Genomic DNA, 18,004 nt, shown 5'->3' on the forward strand with positions numbered 1-18,004 from the left:
TCAGTGTCCCTACACTGTGGACTCAAGTCTCGTCCATCCAGAAGGAAAGTGATCTGTGCACTGATCGGATCGATCACCGTCCTCGTGATGATCCATTGATCAGGAACATTTAGAAATTAATCACCAATGATACATGGCTCAAATTCTCAACTCTTGGGAATATGTATCATCATCTTATTAATTCCTTGGACGATTCATAGACACATAAACAATATGAATGAGAAGATGCCTTTTATTTATTCAATAATAAATAGTCAAGTACAAAATTATGTCCCCAGAATTAATAATGTGTCAGCCAGATTGGCTTCTAGGGCATACATCTAACATTTCCAACAAAAAGACCATGAAATATTTTATGAATGCTGGGAGAGATTTAAAGAGTTGCTTCTCTCTTGCCCTCATCACGGGTTTGAAACATGGAGAACCATTAGTTTCTTTTACGAAGGGTTGTCTCCACAGTTAAAACAATTTATAGAGACTGTGCAATAGTCTATTTTTGGAAAAACAACCCGATGAGGCATGGGACTATTTAGACTCTCTTGCAGAGACTGCACACTTATGGGATACAGAGAGGATAGAGTGAATAAACCTTTGCCTAACCTTAGTACTCAGAATGATATTCAGGCTGAAATGGCAGCCCTTACTAAGAAGGTAGAGAAAATTGAACTTAGAAGGATTGAACCCATCAAGACCGTAGAACATAACAGCGAGTGTTGTAGGATTTGTGAGATGCCTGGCCATCTCATCACTGATTGCCCCACAATACCCACATTCAAGGAAGTCTTGCACGATCAGGCCAATGTTATGAATACATATTAAAATTTTTTTAATAATCCTTTTTTGGGTACTTACAACCCTGAATGGAAGAACCATCCAAATTTTAGGTAGAGGAATGACCAACCTCAACAAGTATATAACCCAACTCCACCTCCGCAACCTCAGTATGCACACACACTCCCTCAAAAACCTAGTCTCGAAGAAACTTTGCAATCTTTCATGCAAGGTCAAGCCAAAATCAATGATGAAATAAGAAATCAACTGACAATGTTGACTACTGCTTTAAGTTCTCAAGAGAAGGGTAAGCTACCAGCTCAACCACAAACTAACCCTCAAGTCTACGGTGGTAACAATGCATCATCCTCAACTTCACATAAAGAACAAGCGAAGAGTATAATAACTTTGCGAAGTGGAAAAGTTATTAACCGACCAGTCCCAGAACAAACTCAAGTCATACCTGATTCTGACCCTCCCAAGACAAAAAAAAAGGATAACGAAGAAACCGAAGCACCAACATCTGCTAAAAAAATTGAATGTCCTTTTCCAGCACCATTTCCACAAAGATTAAAGCCATTGCAAAAGCTTGAACCAAACTCTGAAATTCTTGAGCTTTTTAAGCAAGTAAAAATCAACATACCTCTTCTTGATGCAATCAAACAAGTGCCTTCATATGCAAAATTTTTGAAGAATTTGTGCATTGTCAAGCATCGGTTAAATGTCAAGAAGAAGGCATTTCTGGCTGAAAATATGAGTGCGATTTTACAGCATAACATTCTTCCTAAATATAAGGATCCAGGTTGCCCAACTATCTCGTGCATCATTGGCAATTTTAGGATTGAACGAGCATTGCTAGATTTAGGAGCGAGTGTGAACTTGTTGCCATATACGGTATATGAGCAACTCGGTTTGGGTGAGTTGAAGCCAACAACTATCACCTTACAATTAGCTGACAGGTCGGTGAAGGTCCCTAGAGGGATTATCGAAGATGTGTTGGTCCAAGTAGACAAGTTCTATTTTTCTGTCGACTTTATTGTATTGGACACACGTCCGGCTTCCAATTCACCATCTCAGATTCTGGTCATCTTAGGACGTCCATTCTTTTTTTTTGCAACTTCTAATGCATTGTTCAATTGTAGGAATGGGGTCATGAAGCTTTCTTTTGGCAATATGACCTTGGAACTGAATGTCTTTAGTATAGGCAAACAACTTAGTGATCATGAAGAAAGTAAAGAGGTTGAATAGGTTGAAACCATTGCAGAAGAATATCTGTTAAAAGAAATATTTACTGAATCGGCTGACAATAGTTTAATAGATTGGTGTTCTGAAGGTACTGCTGATGATGTGGTCCCACCTGTTTTAGATAATTCGGATGTCATGATGGTCAATGGGTGGAGACCGAGAATAGAGGAATTCGAGCAGTTGCCCTCACAAGGGACAAAATTTGTACAATCTCGGAAATAAGCACCCATACTTGAGCTGAAACCCTTACCAAGGGAACTCAAGTATGCCTTTCTTGGACTCGATAACACTTTTCCCGTAATTATCTCGACTGAGCTCGATAATAATCAAGAAGGAAAATTACTTACGGTCCTAAAGAGTCATAAAGAAGCGTTGGATGGTCGATTGCAGACTTAAAGGGGATTAACCCTTTGATTTGCATGCATCGGATATATTTGGAGGATAATGCGAAAACCACAAGGCAAATGCAGCGTAGGCTGAATCCGACAATGAGAGACGTAGTTAAAACAGAAGTCCTTAAGTTGCTTGATGTGGGTATTATTTACCCGATTTTCGACAGCAAGTGGGTGAGTCCTACTCAAGTCGTGCCCAAGAAAGCGGGTCTGACGGTAGTCAAAAATGAGCAGGGTGAGTTAGTACCGACTCGCATTCCGACGAGATGGCGCATGTGTGTTGACTACCGAAAATTGAATTTGGTCACTTGGAAAGATCACTTTCCCCTACCCTTTCTAGACGAAGTTTTGGAAAGACTTGCAGGACACAATTTCTATTATTTTCTCGATGGCCATTCCGGGTCTACCAAATTGAAATTTCACCTGAGGATCAAGAAAAAACTAATTTCACTTGTCCTTTTGGAACATTCGCTTTCCATCGGATGCCATTCGGGTTGTGTAATGCACCTACGATATTCCAAAGATGCATGCTCAGTATTTTTGAAGATATGAACGAGAAATTTTTAGAAGTGTTTATGGCTGATTCCTCTATTTTTGGCGACTCATTTAATGATTGCCTGTCACATTTACAAGCAGTCTTAGCTCGATGTATGGAAAAGAATTTGATACTGAATTGGGAGAAATGCCACTTCATGGTGCCAAAGAAAATTGTCCTAGGACATATTGTTTCATCGAAGGGCATGGAAGTTGATAGAGCTAAGATTGACTTAATCGCCAAGCTACCTGCACCCAAGATGGTTAGAGATGTTAGATCATTTTTGGGTCATGCCGGATTTTATAGGAGGTTCATCAAGGACTTTAGTGTCATAGCTCGACCATTATGTAACCTCTTATCCCTTGATACACCGTTCAATTGGACTGAAACCTGTCAAGAGGCATTCGAAAAGTTAAAGTCTATGCTTAGCACTGCACCCATCGTGCGACCACCCGATTGGTCATTACCTTTTGAGATCATGTGCGATACTAGCGACTATGCGATAGGAGCTGTCCTAGGACAACGCAAGGATAATAAGCCATATGTCATTTACTATGCAAGCAAAACTTTAAACGATGCTCAAATGAATAACACCACCACCGAGAAGAAATTGCTTGCAGTAGTATTTGCATTAGACAAATTTTGCTCTTATATCCTTGGTGCTCCTATTGTTATCTTCACGGACCACGCAACGTTAAAATATTTGCTGGATAAGAAAGAGGCCAAACCACGCTTAATATGATAGATACTTCTACTCCAAGAATATAAAAAGGGAGTAGAGAATGTGGTTGCTGGCCATTTATCACGGCTAGTTTTTAATGATTCAGTGCCCCAGTTTTTCATCAAGAACTCATTCCCCGAAGAGCAGTTGTTTGCACTTTCTACTATGCCATGGTATGCTGACATTGTAAACTTTCTTGTCACGAACCGGATTCTGAAACATTGGGGATCGAATGATAAGAATAATTTCTTGCATGAAGTAGGGAGTTATTATTATGATGCCCCCTATTTGTTCAAGTATTGCAATGATCAAATCTTTAGAAGATGCATACCGGATCATGAGATGCAAAGTGTACTCTCTTTTTGTCATGCCAGTGTTTGCGGAGGACATTTTGCATCTAAGAAAATGGCAGCTAAGGTGTTGCAATGTGGTTTTTATTGGCCTACACTATTTAAAGATGCCCACGAGTTCTGTAGGACATGTGACCAATGTCAACGTGTTGGAAGTCTAACTCGTAGGCAAATGATGCCTCCTCAGCCCATTACTGCTATTGAAATTTTTGACATATAGGGCATTGATTTCATGGGTCCGTTTTCGCCATCTTTTGGATATGAGTACATTTTAGTTTGTGTTGAGTATGTGTCCAAATGGGTAGAAGCTATGTCTTGTCGAATAAATGACCACAAACCAGTTTTAAAATTTCTTAAAGAAAACATATTTTATAGGTTTGCGATGCCCAAGGTTATAATTAGTGATGGGGAAAAACATTTCTGTAATAAGTCTTTTGAGATCCTATTACGAAAGTATGGCATCACCCATAGAATTGCAACCCCTTATCACCTGCAGACTAGTGGCCAAGTAGAGTTAGCCAATCGAAAGATTAAACGAATTTTAGAGAAAACGGTGAATCCATCACATAAAGACTGGTCTTTAAAACTTTCTGACGCATTATGGGCTTACCGTACTGCTTATAAAACTATTCTTGGTATGTCCCTGTATCGGCTAGTCTATGGAAAAGCATGTCATCTACCTGTTGAAATAGAGCATAAATCGTATTGGGCCATTAAAAAATTAAACTTTGAATTGCAAGATCCTGGTTTAGCTAGAAAATTACAATTAAGTGAGTTGAATGAAATTCATCGGGATGCATATGACAATGCTAAACTTTGCAAAGAACGAATGAAAATTAGGCACGATAAATCGATTCTAAGAAAATCTTTTGAACCTTCACAAAAAGTTCCTTGTTTGACTCTCGCTTACATCTATTTCCTGAAAAGTTACGATCAAGATGGATAGGTCCTTTCATTGTAAAAACTATTTTTCCACACGGGGCAGTTGAGATTGAGAATCCACAGGATGGCAAAATTTTTAAGGTAAATGGACACAGATTAAAACCTTTTCTTGAGAATTTTGCAGATGAAGAGGACTCCTTTTCGTTGGGGAGCCTTCTTATGACTAAGCATGATGGCAAATGTATGTGTATATTAGTTAGAATTATTTTTTTCTTTTATTTCTAGTTTTCTTCTTATTTTGTAGGTCATTTTTTCTGGATATCAACAGCTCAAGGTATTCCTCTTCTCTCCAATATTATTTTCTTTATTGTCTCTCATATATAGTTTTCTTACATCTTTTACATTGAGGATAATGCAATGTTTAAGTTGGGGGGAAGAAAATATTTTGCACAAAAAAACCATAAAAAAAAGAGTGAGATTTCGTTTTTACATTTGATTTATTCTATTACTTTCTTTTCTGAGCAAATGCACATATATTTTCATATTGAGTTTGTGCAACTATTAAGGCAAGGAACACATGCATACTATGACTGATCAGAGACCTATTATTAGATCTCCGCACATGTACTTAATGATTATAAGAAGGCCTCAAGAGTTCACATTTGTTTAATGCATTTTTATTAAGCCGTATCTGTAAAAGAAGTACGAGTATCCTTGTCCATACTATAAGGTTCATGATTTAGTTTTCACATAAAGATAGAGGTTGAATACCCCGGCTAGATCACCTAAGTGCCTTATGTTCCGACCTTGGTTGACCTATAGTCACGATGCAGTCACGTTATATGGTTCAGTTTACCTTCTCTTTTTATTGCATAAAAAAATAAAAAAAATATAAATAATAATAATAATAGTAATAATAGAAAAAAGAGATGACAAGTCTGACCTCGTGGCGTAGTCTGGTTCGAGTAATTAAGCCCGAGGGGTGTTTCACCTAATGCCTTGAGCCGATTGGATCAGGAGTCATTAGCCAAAAACTCGCTATATGGACCTTACTAGAGCCTAAGGGGGTTGGATAATTGTAATCGTCATATGCGTTTAAAAATAAAAATAAGCATGAATAGGGTTGGTCGGACTGAACCCAGTGACATGTGGTAATGGCTGGTTTGACTCCATTAATTTGGAACTCTTTGTACTTTGGATGTTTAGTTGGGATTGATAACTCCTTTATATGCGAACCATTCTTGACAAATTTAGACAACATGAGATATTCTGAAAATTTGATGGATCAGGCTCTAATAAACTGTAGTAAACACTTATGAACTTGAGTAGTGCACCTAAAATTCAAGCGGTACCATATTGTAGTGGAGGTATTAGTGCTCTAAGAAAGTCATTATGTTTATGCATACTGCACTTTAGTATCCTCTTTGCTTTGATAGTTGCCATGCTTGAGAAAAATATATATCACGTGTGTATTGACTTAGATTTTGTTGACCCTCTAATGGATTTTGATGAATACAAAACACTAGAGTATAATTCCATTTATCTTAACAATTTAATTGAGAAATTCATGTATTTTATTAAGAATATTGTTAAGAAATGTCTAGGCAAGTTCCCATAATTTTTATGAATTTATTGAAGAATTTTTTGAGATGAAAGAAAAAGTTCAGGGACAGCCGAGACGTCTCCTGATAGTCTCAGAGATGTCTCTGGCACAAACAGGAAGAACTGGCACACTTGGAGACGTCCCCGGCACCTGTCGAGTCGTCCCCACGATAGCGGAGTCGACTCTCTCAGTAGCGGAGTCGACTCTCTCAGTGGCGGCAGAAAGGCAGTTTTCAAGAGATATGCGCGAGACGTCCCCACCGCAAGCAGAGTTGTCCCCACAAGTAAAAAGGAGACTTCCCGAGTCGTCCCCAAGATAGCGGAGACGGCTCTCTCAGGGTTTTCCAGAGAATGATTTTTTCGGTGATAAGGCAGCGGAGACGTCCCCTGAAAGAGCGGAGTCGGCTCTCTCAGGGAATTCCAGAGGACATGTTTTTTCGGAGATAAAGAAGCGGAGTCGACCCCGAGACAGCGGAGTCGTCCCCATTTAAAAAGTGCAAACAAGCAGAGTCGTCCCCGTAAAGTGCCGAGTCGACCCCAGACAACGTAAAAAGTAAAATCTTGTAGCCGAGACGTCTCTCGTTGAAGCGGAGACGTCCCCGGAACGCCTGGGACGCGACTGACAACTTTTACAGGTTTGGTTTGAATTTCAAATCTCTTTTACTTTATCTCTAACGGCTATATTTACTTTTTGGGCTATAAAAGGGAGCTCTTAAGTGCTTCAAAACAACTTTTCACCAACCCAAAAGCTAGATCATTTAAGAGAGAAGCAAGAGAGAGAAGTTCAAGGGAGTGAGTGCATTCAAGTGAAGAAATCAAGTGCTTTCAAGCTTCCCAAGTGATTTCAAGCTCAACCACTCTCTTCCGCTCGTGCATTCAAAGCTCACACTCAAATCTACGCGATCCACATCGGAAGAATCACCATTTCCCACGCTTCCAACGGCAAAAGGATTCTTCCGGGTTCTATTGTTCATCATTGCCATATTTGCTTTTCTAGAGCTTTTCTTTTCTGTGTAAACTCTTTCATTGTGGTACTTGTTCCAGTCAAGGGACTTGGAACAAGGGAAAGGCGTCCCAAGCCTAAGTGAAATTGGGGGTGTTAGGGTTTGTTGTGAGCCCGGTGTAAAACAACGAGTTAGGTAGTGAACTCGCAAAACTACCGTACTGTAATCTTGGATTATAGTGAAAATTCCCAAAGGTGATTTGGGGAGTGGATGTAGGAGCAGTGGAAGCTCCGAACCACTATAAAACCTTATGTTTGCGATTGACCTTTCTCATTCCTCCTTCTTTACTTTAGTGCATATATTTGTGTGTTTTATTTTTAATTAGGCGAAAAGTTTTAAAACACCCAATTCACCCCCCTCTTGGGTGACCATCTCTGGGCAACAAGTGGTATCAGAGCAGGTGCTCTGTGTATTTCTTGAAAGACCTAACCGTCTTAGCCAAAGATCTAGATGGCAACACCCTTTAACAATGTTCCTGCCTAGGGGCAAGCAACCAATAGACCTCCACTCTTCAATGGGACAAATTATATGTGAGACCCCGGAACTGGGCCCGGTCCATTTGACCGGCCCAGTCCCAGGTTTCGGCCTCACGTGCGTTGCACGTGAGGCACCAGGATGGAAGGATCCATCCCGAAGAAGGAGGAAGCCCTGTTTTTAGGGCTTCTTCTCCTTCTCTTTGAGGCCACCCGAGTCCTCTCTTCTTCCTTGTGCAGCCGCCCAAGAGGGAGAGAGAGGGAGAGAGAGAGGGAGGGAGCCGTCGGTGCCGGATTTCTTTTTCGGGTGATATTCTTCCTCTGTTTGCCGCCGGAAGAGAGCCGCCGGATCTTCGCCGGGGCTGAGGTAAGGATTCTAGCTTCACCGCTTTGTTATACCATTTGATAAAAGAAGAAAAAGAAGAAGAAGAAGAGAGAAGGAAAAGGAGGGGAAGGCACCTGTGGCAGTCGGCATGCCTTCGGCCACAGGCGTCGCCGGCCCTCAGTGGCGGCCACCTTGAGGACCGGTGAGCACCACCTTCCCTTGTTCCTCTTCTCTGTTCAGTGAAAACAGAGAAGGAATAGTGGAAGGAGAAAGAGAGAAAGAAAGAAAGAAAGAAAGGAGAAGAGAGGGAAGAAGGAGAAGGCCGACTGCTGTGGGCTTTTCCTCTTCTCCCGTGCGCATACCTCCTCCGTGGGAAGGAGAGAGCCGGCCGCCGCGGGCGCCGCCGGCCTCGTCTTGACGTCTCTCGAGCTCGCCGACCTCCCTTTGCGGGAGAAGAAGAAGAAGAAAGAAAGGGGGGAGGAGAAGAAGTCGGGAGAAGAGGAGGAGGAGGAAGAAAAAAAAAATAGAAAGAAGAAAGAAAGAGGGGAAGGAAGAAAGAAGTCGGGAGAAGGTTCTGGAGAAGAGAAGAAAAGAAAAAAAAAAAAGAAAAGGGAAGGGAAGGAAAGAAAAGAAAAGAAAAAGAAAAGAAAAGAAAAGAAAAGAAAAAGCAAGAAAAAGAAAAGAAAAAAAAATAATTAAATAAATAAAGGGAGAGGATGGTTTATGGGTATGAACCCGAACCCGAACCCGGAGGGGGCTAGACACTTCTGCAGGGTCGGCCTTGGGAGAATGTTAAAATTTAAGTTTTATATATATTGTGATGAATTTTAAAAGAAAAATATGATTTTTGGATATTAGGTTCTGCGAGGGATTTGTGAGATTAATTGGAGTTGTTGTGGATCACGTTCGATGTAAGTAATGATCTGCCTTCTCTAGACTCTTCATTTATATAATATTATTTTTGCATCGAATAAATTGTTAATGAATATTATATGTGATTTATGAATTTTACGAGATGATGCTTTGAATGAAAAATGGATATGTGAACTGGAATGATATTTTTTCGGACTATTGTTATATTACTGTTCTTGCATCGTATATGCATATTTAGATCGGATTATGATATATCTATTATGTTACAAAAGAATTTTGATGTGCATCAGATTTAGAACTCTCAGCCTGGCTATGTTCTGGACCCTGCCAATAGGGGGTTATGCATTGGCAATTCTGGCCCCACCACAGGGTATAAGTGTGGTATTCTGGCCCACTCCGCAGGGTATAAGTGCGGTATTCTGGCCCACTCCGCAGGGTATAAGTGCGGTTCTGTTTCTGGCCTAGCCACAGGGTATAAGTGTGGTCGTAGCTAAAGGCTGATGAGATGAATGTGATTTGTTTCGAATCAGATTTATGATTATGTATGTGGATCTTTGAAAGATACGGATTTCAATGAATTTGTGCTTGAAAAGGAATTGATTATGTTATTATGTTGATTCATCGTAATTTGTATTTATATTTTATGTTATTATATGAATTGACTAGTTAAGGTGTTTATTACTTACTGGGCTGTCTAGCTCATTATACCATCTCTTGTTGTTTTACAGATTTCGAGAACTAGTCTATTGGGGATTTAAAATGGGAGAGCGACTAGAAGAACTGAAGCACAAGTTATCCTAGATTATGCTTTATTTAAATTGATGTTTTATATTTATTGTTCCGCTGCGTATTTAGAACTGTGAGACTATATAATTTGTGTCAGTCAATGGAATAAGATTGCATTTATTTCAGCTGAATTATTTTATTTATATAACTGAGATGTTTGGTTAAGATGCCTTGCATGCTCGTGGGGAGAGTTCCCTACGGGTGTGCGGCGGTTGGCGCGACCCCCGGCTCGCGATCTCGGGCCGGGGGCGTGACAACTTTTATGGTATCAGAGCATAATTGGATAAATTATGAAATAAGAAAATCTGACATGACATGAGTGTAGGTGGGTAGACACTAGGGACATTGGGACGTTAGTTTATGATGATTGTAACAACCATTCTGGTTTCTGATGTGTTGACGACAGGTATTAATCTAGTCCCAATATTTATTTCTATTTATTGTCTAACCATACCCACTACTCTTTGTTAGATAACTCATTATACTACTAGAAAAGATTAAATAGTTACATAACATTTTTGATTAGTTGTCAAAAGAAGAATATGAACTTTTAAATTTCGAAAGTGTTCACACGGATTAAGACATAATAATGAATGTACCAATAAGCAAGTAATTCTAGAAAAAAAAAAAAAATCTAGACTTGACATGGGTATGTTGAGGTTTAAACCAGTGTGTGCAGAGGAAGTGTGGTGAATGGAATTATTTGACATTGGTCAGACAAGACGACTTTGATTTGAAGACTGTTATGACTTGATTTGAAAGAAGTATTTTCTACTCTTGAATTGCATGTACGAAAATTTCGTGGACGAAATTTCTTTTAAGGGAGGAAGGATGTGAGACCCCGGAACTGGGCCCGGTCCATTTGACCGGCCCAGTCCCAGGTTTCGGCCTCACGTGCGTTGCACGTGAGGCACCAGGATGGAAGGATCCATCCCGAAGAAGGAGGAAGCCCTGTTTTTAGGGCTTCTTCTCCTTCTCTTTGAGGCCACCCGAGTCCTCTCTTCTTCCTTGTGCAGCCGCCCAAGAGGGAGAGAGAGGGAGAGAGAGAGGGAGGGAGCCGTCGGTGCCGGATTTCTTTTTCGGGTGATATTCTTCCTCTGTTTGCCGCCGGAAGAGAGCCGCCGGATCTTCGCCGGGGCTGAGGTAAGGATTCTAGCTTCACCGCTTTGTTATACCATTTGATAAAAGAAGAAAAAGAAGAAGAAGAAGAGAGAAGGAAAAGGAGGGGAAGGCACCTGTGGCAGTCGGCATGCCTTCGGCCACAGGCGTCGCCGGCCCTCAGTGGCGGCCACCTTGAGGACCGGTGAGCACCACCTTCCCTTGTTCCTCTTCTCTGTTCAGTGAAAACAGAGAAGGAATAGTGGAAGGAGAAAGAGAGAAAGAAAGAAAGAAAGAAAGGAGAAGAGAGGGAAGAAGGAGAAGGCCGACTGCTGTGGGCTTTTCCTCTTCTCCCGTGCGCATACCTCCTCCGTGGGAAGGAGAGAGCCGGCCGCCGCGGGCGCCGCCGGCCTCGTCTTGACGTCTCTCGAGCTCGCCGACCTCCCTTTGCGGGAGAAGAAGAAGAAGAAAGAAAGGGGGGAGGAGAAGAAGTCGGGAGAAGAGGAGGAGGAGGAAGAAAAAAAAAATAGAAAGAAGAAAGAAAGAGGGGAAGGAAGAAAGAAGTCGGGAGAAGGTTCTGGAGAAGAGAAAAAAAGAAAAAAAAAAAAGAAAAGGGAAGGGAAGGAAAGAAAAGAAAAGAAAAAGAAAAGAAAAGAAAAGAAAAGAAAAAGCAAGAAAAAGAAAAGAAAAAAAAATAATTAAATAAATAAAGGGAGAGGATGGTTTATGGGTATGAACCCGAACCCGAACCCGGAGGGGGCTAGACACTTCTGCAGGGTCGGCCCTGGGAGAATGTTAAAATTTAAGTTTTATATATATTGTGATGAATTTTAAAAGAAAAATATGATTTTTGGATATTAGGTTCTGCGAGGGATTTGTGAGATTAATTGGATTTGTTGTGGATCACGTTCGATGTAAGTAATGATCTGCCTTCTCTAGACTTCATTTATATAATATTATTTTTGCATCGAATAAATTGTTAATGAATATTATATGTGATTTATGAATTTTACGAGATGATGCTTTGAATGAAAAATGGATATGTGAACTGGAATGATATTTTTTCGGACTATTGTTATATTACTGTTCTTGCATCGTATATGCATATTTAGATCGGATTATGATATATCTATTATGTTACAAAAGAATTTTGATGTGCATCAGATTTAGAACTCTCAGCCTGGCTATGTTCTGGACCCTGCCAATAGGGGGTTATGCATTGGCAATTCTGGCCCCACCACAGGGTATAAGTGTGGTATTCTGGCCCACTCCGCAGAGTATAAGTGCGGTATTCTGGCCCACTCCGCAGGGTATAAGTGCGGTTCTGTTTCTGGCCTAGCCACAGGGTATAAGTGTGGTCGTAGCTAAAGGCTGATGAGATGAATGTGATTTGTTTCGAATCAGATTTATGATTATGTATGTGGATCTTTGAAAGATACGGATTTCAATGAATTTGTGCTTGAAAAGGAATTGATTATGTTATTATGTTGATTCATCGTAATTTGTATTTATATTTTATGTTATTATATGAATTGACTAGTTAAGGTGTTTATTACTTACTGGGCTGTCTAGCTCATTATACCATCTCTTGTTGTTTTACAGATTTCGAGAACTAGTCTATTGGGGATTTAAAATGGGAGAGCGACTAGAAGAACTGAAGCACAAGTTATCCTAGATTAGGCTTTATTTAAATTGATGTTTTATATTTATTGTTCCGCTGCGTATTTAGAACTGTGAGACTATATAATTTGTGTCAGTCAATGGAATAAGATTGCATTTATTTCAGCTGAATTATTTTATTTATATAACTGAGATGTTTGGTTAAGATGCCTTGCATGCTCGTGGGGAGAGTTCCCTACGGGTGTGCGGCGGTTGGCGCGACCCCCGGCTCGCGATCTCGGGCCGGGGGCGTGACATTATACCTATTGGAAGACTAGAATGAGAATTTTCATTCAAGCACAAGACTATGCCTTGTGGAGGGTTATAGTCAAGGGACCACAAGAACCATCACACGTGGTTAATGGCATTCGAGTTCCCAAACCTGAGGAGGATTGGGATGAGAATGATGATAGGATGGCTCAACTCAATTCGAGAGCCATGAACTCATTATTTTGTTCTTTAGATGTAAATGAGTTTAATAGAGTCTCCACATGTAGTTCCGCTAAGGAAATATGGGATAGGCTTGAAGTTACCCACGAGGGTACAAATCAAGTCAAAGAGTCCAAAGTGAACATTCTAGTTCATAAATATGAATTGTTTAAGATGGAACCTAATGAAACTATTACATGCATGTTTACACGCTTTACCGATATTATTAATGGTCTAAAGAGCTTGGGTAAATCTTACACTAACCCGGAACTTGTGAGTAAAATTCTCAGGTCTTTGCCAAAAGCATGGGAAGCAAAGGTCACGGCGATCGTAGAAGCCAAAGACCTCAACACCTTGGGGCTAGAACAACTTTTGGGGTCATTGATGACGCATGAGCTCACGATGAAGCAACATGAAGAAGAGTTGCCGAAGAAAAAGACAATCGCACTCAAGGCTACCTCAAGTGTGTGTGAAGAAGAGAGTAGTGAGAGTGAAGAAGAAAGCCAAGATGAGGACTTGGGTTTGATAGTAAGGAAGTTTAAGAAATTCATGAGAAGAAAGAAACCCTTCCCAAGAAAGAAATTTGGAGGGAGAAATGATTGGGAAAAAGAAAAGGAAAAAGAAAGAGACCCAATCATATGCTATGATTGCAAGAGACCGGGACACATTCGTTCCGAATGTCCTCAACAAAAGAAGTATTTTGGAAAGAAGAAGAAGAAGGCATTGAAGGCAACATGGGATGATAGTGACACATCATCCTCCGAGGAAGAGAAGGAAGAGACCGCCAATTTGTGCTTCATGGCGTTCGAAGACGATGAGGTATGTCAAAACCCAACCATAAATTTTACTTTAGAAGAATTGTATGAAGCTTTTCAAGAACTTATGGGTGATTGTAGTATGTTAGGAGCAAAAAATAAAGAATTAAAAGCCTCCAATCAAAAACTGAAGGAAGATATTGAAAACCTATTAATTGAAAAGGAGAACGTTAAAAATATTAACACTACTAACCTAGAAATCAAAAATTCAAAACTTACCATTGAAAATGAAAAGGCAAAAACAGTAATTAAGGAATTAAATCTAAAAGTAAAATCCCTACTCGATAATAATACCTCACTTGCACAAAATGTTGAATCTCTTAAAAAGGATAAGGAAGAACTAGTCAAAGAAAATTTGAATCTTAAGAATGAGGTACATAAGTACAAACCAATTGTTGAAAAATTTACACAAAGCTCTGAAAAATTAAATCTTATTCTTTCAAATCAAAGAGCTGTTTTTAATAAAGCCGGATTAGGATATAAAACTAACAAGCAACAAAAGTATCTAAAGAATTTCTTTGTAAAAGCAAAAGATGTAAAAACTGAAAAACCTACATGCTTTCATTGTGGAAAGAATGGACATAAAGCCTACTCTTGTATTCAAAGAAAGATCCAAACTAACAAGAGTACATTTGTGAAAGCTAAAAACATAACTAAAGTATGGGTGCCTAAGGGAACCAACTACACTAACCACGAAGGACCCAAGAAAACTTGGGTACCTAAGAGCTTCACGTGATCATTTTGCAGGTATGCCTTGCAGCCGGAAATAAAAAGAGAATGTGGTATCTTCACAGTGGCTGCTCAAGGCATATGACCGGTGACAAGAGTCTCTTCGTCACCTTGGAATCAAAAGAAGGAGGAGTAGTCACATTTGGAGACAATGCTAAAGGCCGAATCATTGGTGTTGGTAAAATCTCCATATCACCCTCCTCATTCATTGATAATGTATTGTTAGTTAATGGACTAAAACATAATTTATTAAGTATAAGTCAATTTTGTGACAAGGGATTTAAAGTATCATTTGAATCATCACTATGCATAATTAGTAGTCCAATTGATAATGAGATCATACTCACAGGACATAGGCATGGAAATGTTTACATGGTAGATCTTGATGATCTCACCATGAAGGATGGCCAATGTCTTGTAGCCATGAATCCCAAAGTCAATGAGACTAGTTGGTTATGGCATCATAGGTTAGGGCATGCTAGCATGGATTTAATCTCTAAATTAATTACAAAGGATCTAGTTAAAGGACTACCAAAAATAGACTTTGAAAAGAATAAAATTTGTGCTGCATGTCAATTAGGGAAACAAACAAGAAATTCTTTCAAGTCTAAGAACATAGTCTCAACAACAAAACCCTTGGAACTAATTCACATGGACTTGTTTGGACCCACTAGAACTGCTAGTCTAGGGGGTAAGAAATTTGGTCTTGTAATTATTGATGATTTTTCAGTTTTACATGGGTTTCATTTCTTGCACATAAAGATGAGTCCTTTCTCGCTTTTATCAAGTTTCATAATAGAGTTTCGAATGAACTCAATCTTAAATTAAAAGCAATTAGGAGTGATCATGGTACCGAGTTTGAAAATCAGCACTTTGAAAAGTTTTGTAACGAAAATGGTATCAATCACAATTTCTCGGCACCTAGAACACCCCAACAAAATGGGGTGGTAGAGAGGAAGAATCGCACACTAGCAGATATGGCTCGTACCATGTTGTGCGAATCGGATCTACCAAAATATTTCTGGGCTGAAGCAATAAATACTGCATGTCACATTTTGAACCGTGCATTAGTTAGATCCATCTTGAAGAAAACACCTTATGAGTTAATAAAAGGTAAGAAACCAAATATAAGCTATTTTCATGTTTTCGGTTGTCGATGCTTTGTTTTAAATAATGGAAAGGACAATCTAAGCAAATTTAGTGCTAAATCAGATGAGGGGATCTTCTTAGGTTATTCCTCATCTAGTAGAGCATACAGGGTCTTCAACAAGAGAACTCTTGTTGTTGAAGAATCCATTCATGTTGTTTTTGATGAAGCTAATGGAGATTCTTCTAGAAAAGAAGAAGATGGTGATGCAGGTATACTTGAAGACCGAATGAAGGAATTCTTCATACAAGACAAACAACATGAGGATGAGATCAGAGAAGATACAAATCAGCAAGGTGAAGAAGATCAACCTCCATCAAGAATTCAAGATCTTCCTAAGGAATGGAGGTATGCACATGGTCATCCAAAGGATCTAATCCTTGGTGATCCTTCACAAGGTATAAGAACTAGATCCTCTCTAAGAAATACTAGTAATTATCTCGCTTTCGTTTCACAAATAGAGCCTAAATCACTAGAAGAAGCTGAAAAAGATGATAATTGGATGAATGCTATGCAAGAGGAATTAAATCAATTTGAAAGAAATAAAGTTTGGACTCTAATGAAAAGACCCCCTAATGTTTCAATTATAGGCACCAAATGGGTATATAGAAATAAACTAGATGAAGATGGGATAGTAATAAGAAACAAAGCCAGGCTAGTGGCCAAAGGATATAATCAGGAGGAAGGAATAGACTTTGATGAAACTTTTGCTCCTGTTGCTAGATTAGAAGCTATTAGATTACTTTTGGCATATGCATGCTTCATGGATTTTAAACTCTATCAAATGGATGTAAAAAGTGCATTTTTAAACGGCTATATAATGGAGGAAGTTTATGTAGGACAACCTCCAGGTTTTGAAAATCACTTACATCCAGATTATGTGTATAAATTGCATAAAACATTGTATGGCCTTAAGCAAGCCCCTAGGGCATGGTATGAAAGATTAAGTAATTTCCTAATTGAAAACAAATTTAAGAGAGGAAATGTAGACAAAACCCTCTTTATTAAAAGAAAAGGAAATGACTTATTGCTTGTACAAATTTATGTGGATGATATAATTTTTGGTGCTACTAATGATAGTCTTTGTCAAGAGTTTGCCAAGCTTATGCAGGGAGAATTTGAAATGAGCATGATGGGTGAGCTCAACTTCTTCCTTGGGCTACAGATAAAACAATCAGAGGAGGGCATCTTCATCAGTCAGTCCAAATACATCAAGGAAATGTTGGAAAAATTCAAGATGAAGGATGCAAAGGAAATCAGCACACCCATGGGCTCAAGTTGCAAGCTTGACAAAGATGAAAAAGGTAAAAGTATAGACTGCAAATTGTACAGAGGTATGATAGGCTCTCTACTTTACCTTACTGCTAGTAGACCAGATATATTATTCAGTGTTTGTATGTGTGCTAGATACCAAGTATGTCCTAAGGAATCACACTTGCAAGCTGTTAAGAGAATTTTTAGATATCTAGTAGGGACATCTAATGTAGGCTTATGGTATTCTAAACAATCTGACATAAATTTAATTGCTTATTCCGATGCTGATTTTGCCGGGTGCAAACTCGACAGAAAAAGCACAAGTGGCACATGTCAATTCTTGGGTGCCAATTTGGTTTCTTGGTTTAGCAAGAAACAAAATTCAGTTGCCTTGTCCACAGCTGAGGCTGAGTACATTGCAGCTGGAAGCTGTTGTGCCCAAGTTCTTTGGATTAAGCAACAACTTGAAGATTTCGGTATCAAAATGGATAATATACCAATTAAATGTGATAATACAAGTGCAATTAATTTAACAAAAAATCCTGTCCAACACTCTAAGTCAAAGCATATAGAGATTAGGCATCACTTTATTAGGGATCATGTGCTGAAAAATGATGTGATGATTGAATATGTATGTACTGAAAATCAATTGGCTGATATCTTTACAAAGCCCCTTTGTAAAGATAGATTCAATTTCTTGAGGAATGCTTTAAGCTTGTATGATCCTAGCAAATGAATTGAATTTGTATTGCATTGCTTTGCTACTCAAACTAGTAATCCATCTCAAGGTCAATATAAGTGAAAGCATGAATCCATCTAATCTAAATGACGAACTGTTTGACTTTCCGGAGGATGGTTACCCTCCCTTGGACTCTTCATAGAGATATTTTCAGAGCCTATATCATAGGTATTCG

General features: G+C 39.3%; 1 non-coding gene across 1 annotated transcript; it reads right to left on the reverse strand.

Annotated features, from left to right (window-relative positions):
- Nucleotides 1–302: 302 nt before the first annotated feature.
- On the reverse strand, nt 303–410 carry LOC113461507. The gene has a single exon (XR_003383784.1). It is a non-coding gene; the product is annotated as a small nucleolar RNA R71 (small nucleolar RNA).
- Between the last annotated feature and the right edge of the window lie 17,594 nt (nt 411–18,004).

Source organism: Phoenix dactylifera, unplaced genomic scaffold (genome assembly GCF_009389715.1).
Source record: "Phoenix dactylifera cultivar Barhee BC4 unplaced genomic scaffold, palm_55x_up_171113_PBpolish2nd_filt_p 000634F, whole genome shotgun sequence".
Classification (NCBI taxonomy): Eukaryota; Viridiplantae; Streptophyta; class Magnoliopsida; order Arecales; family Arecaceae; genus Phoenix; species Phoenix dactylifera.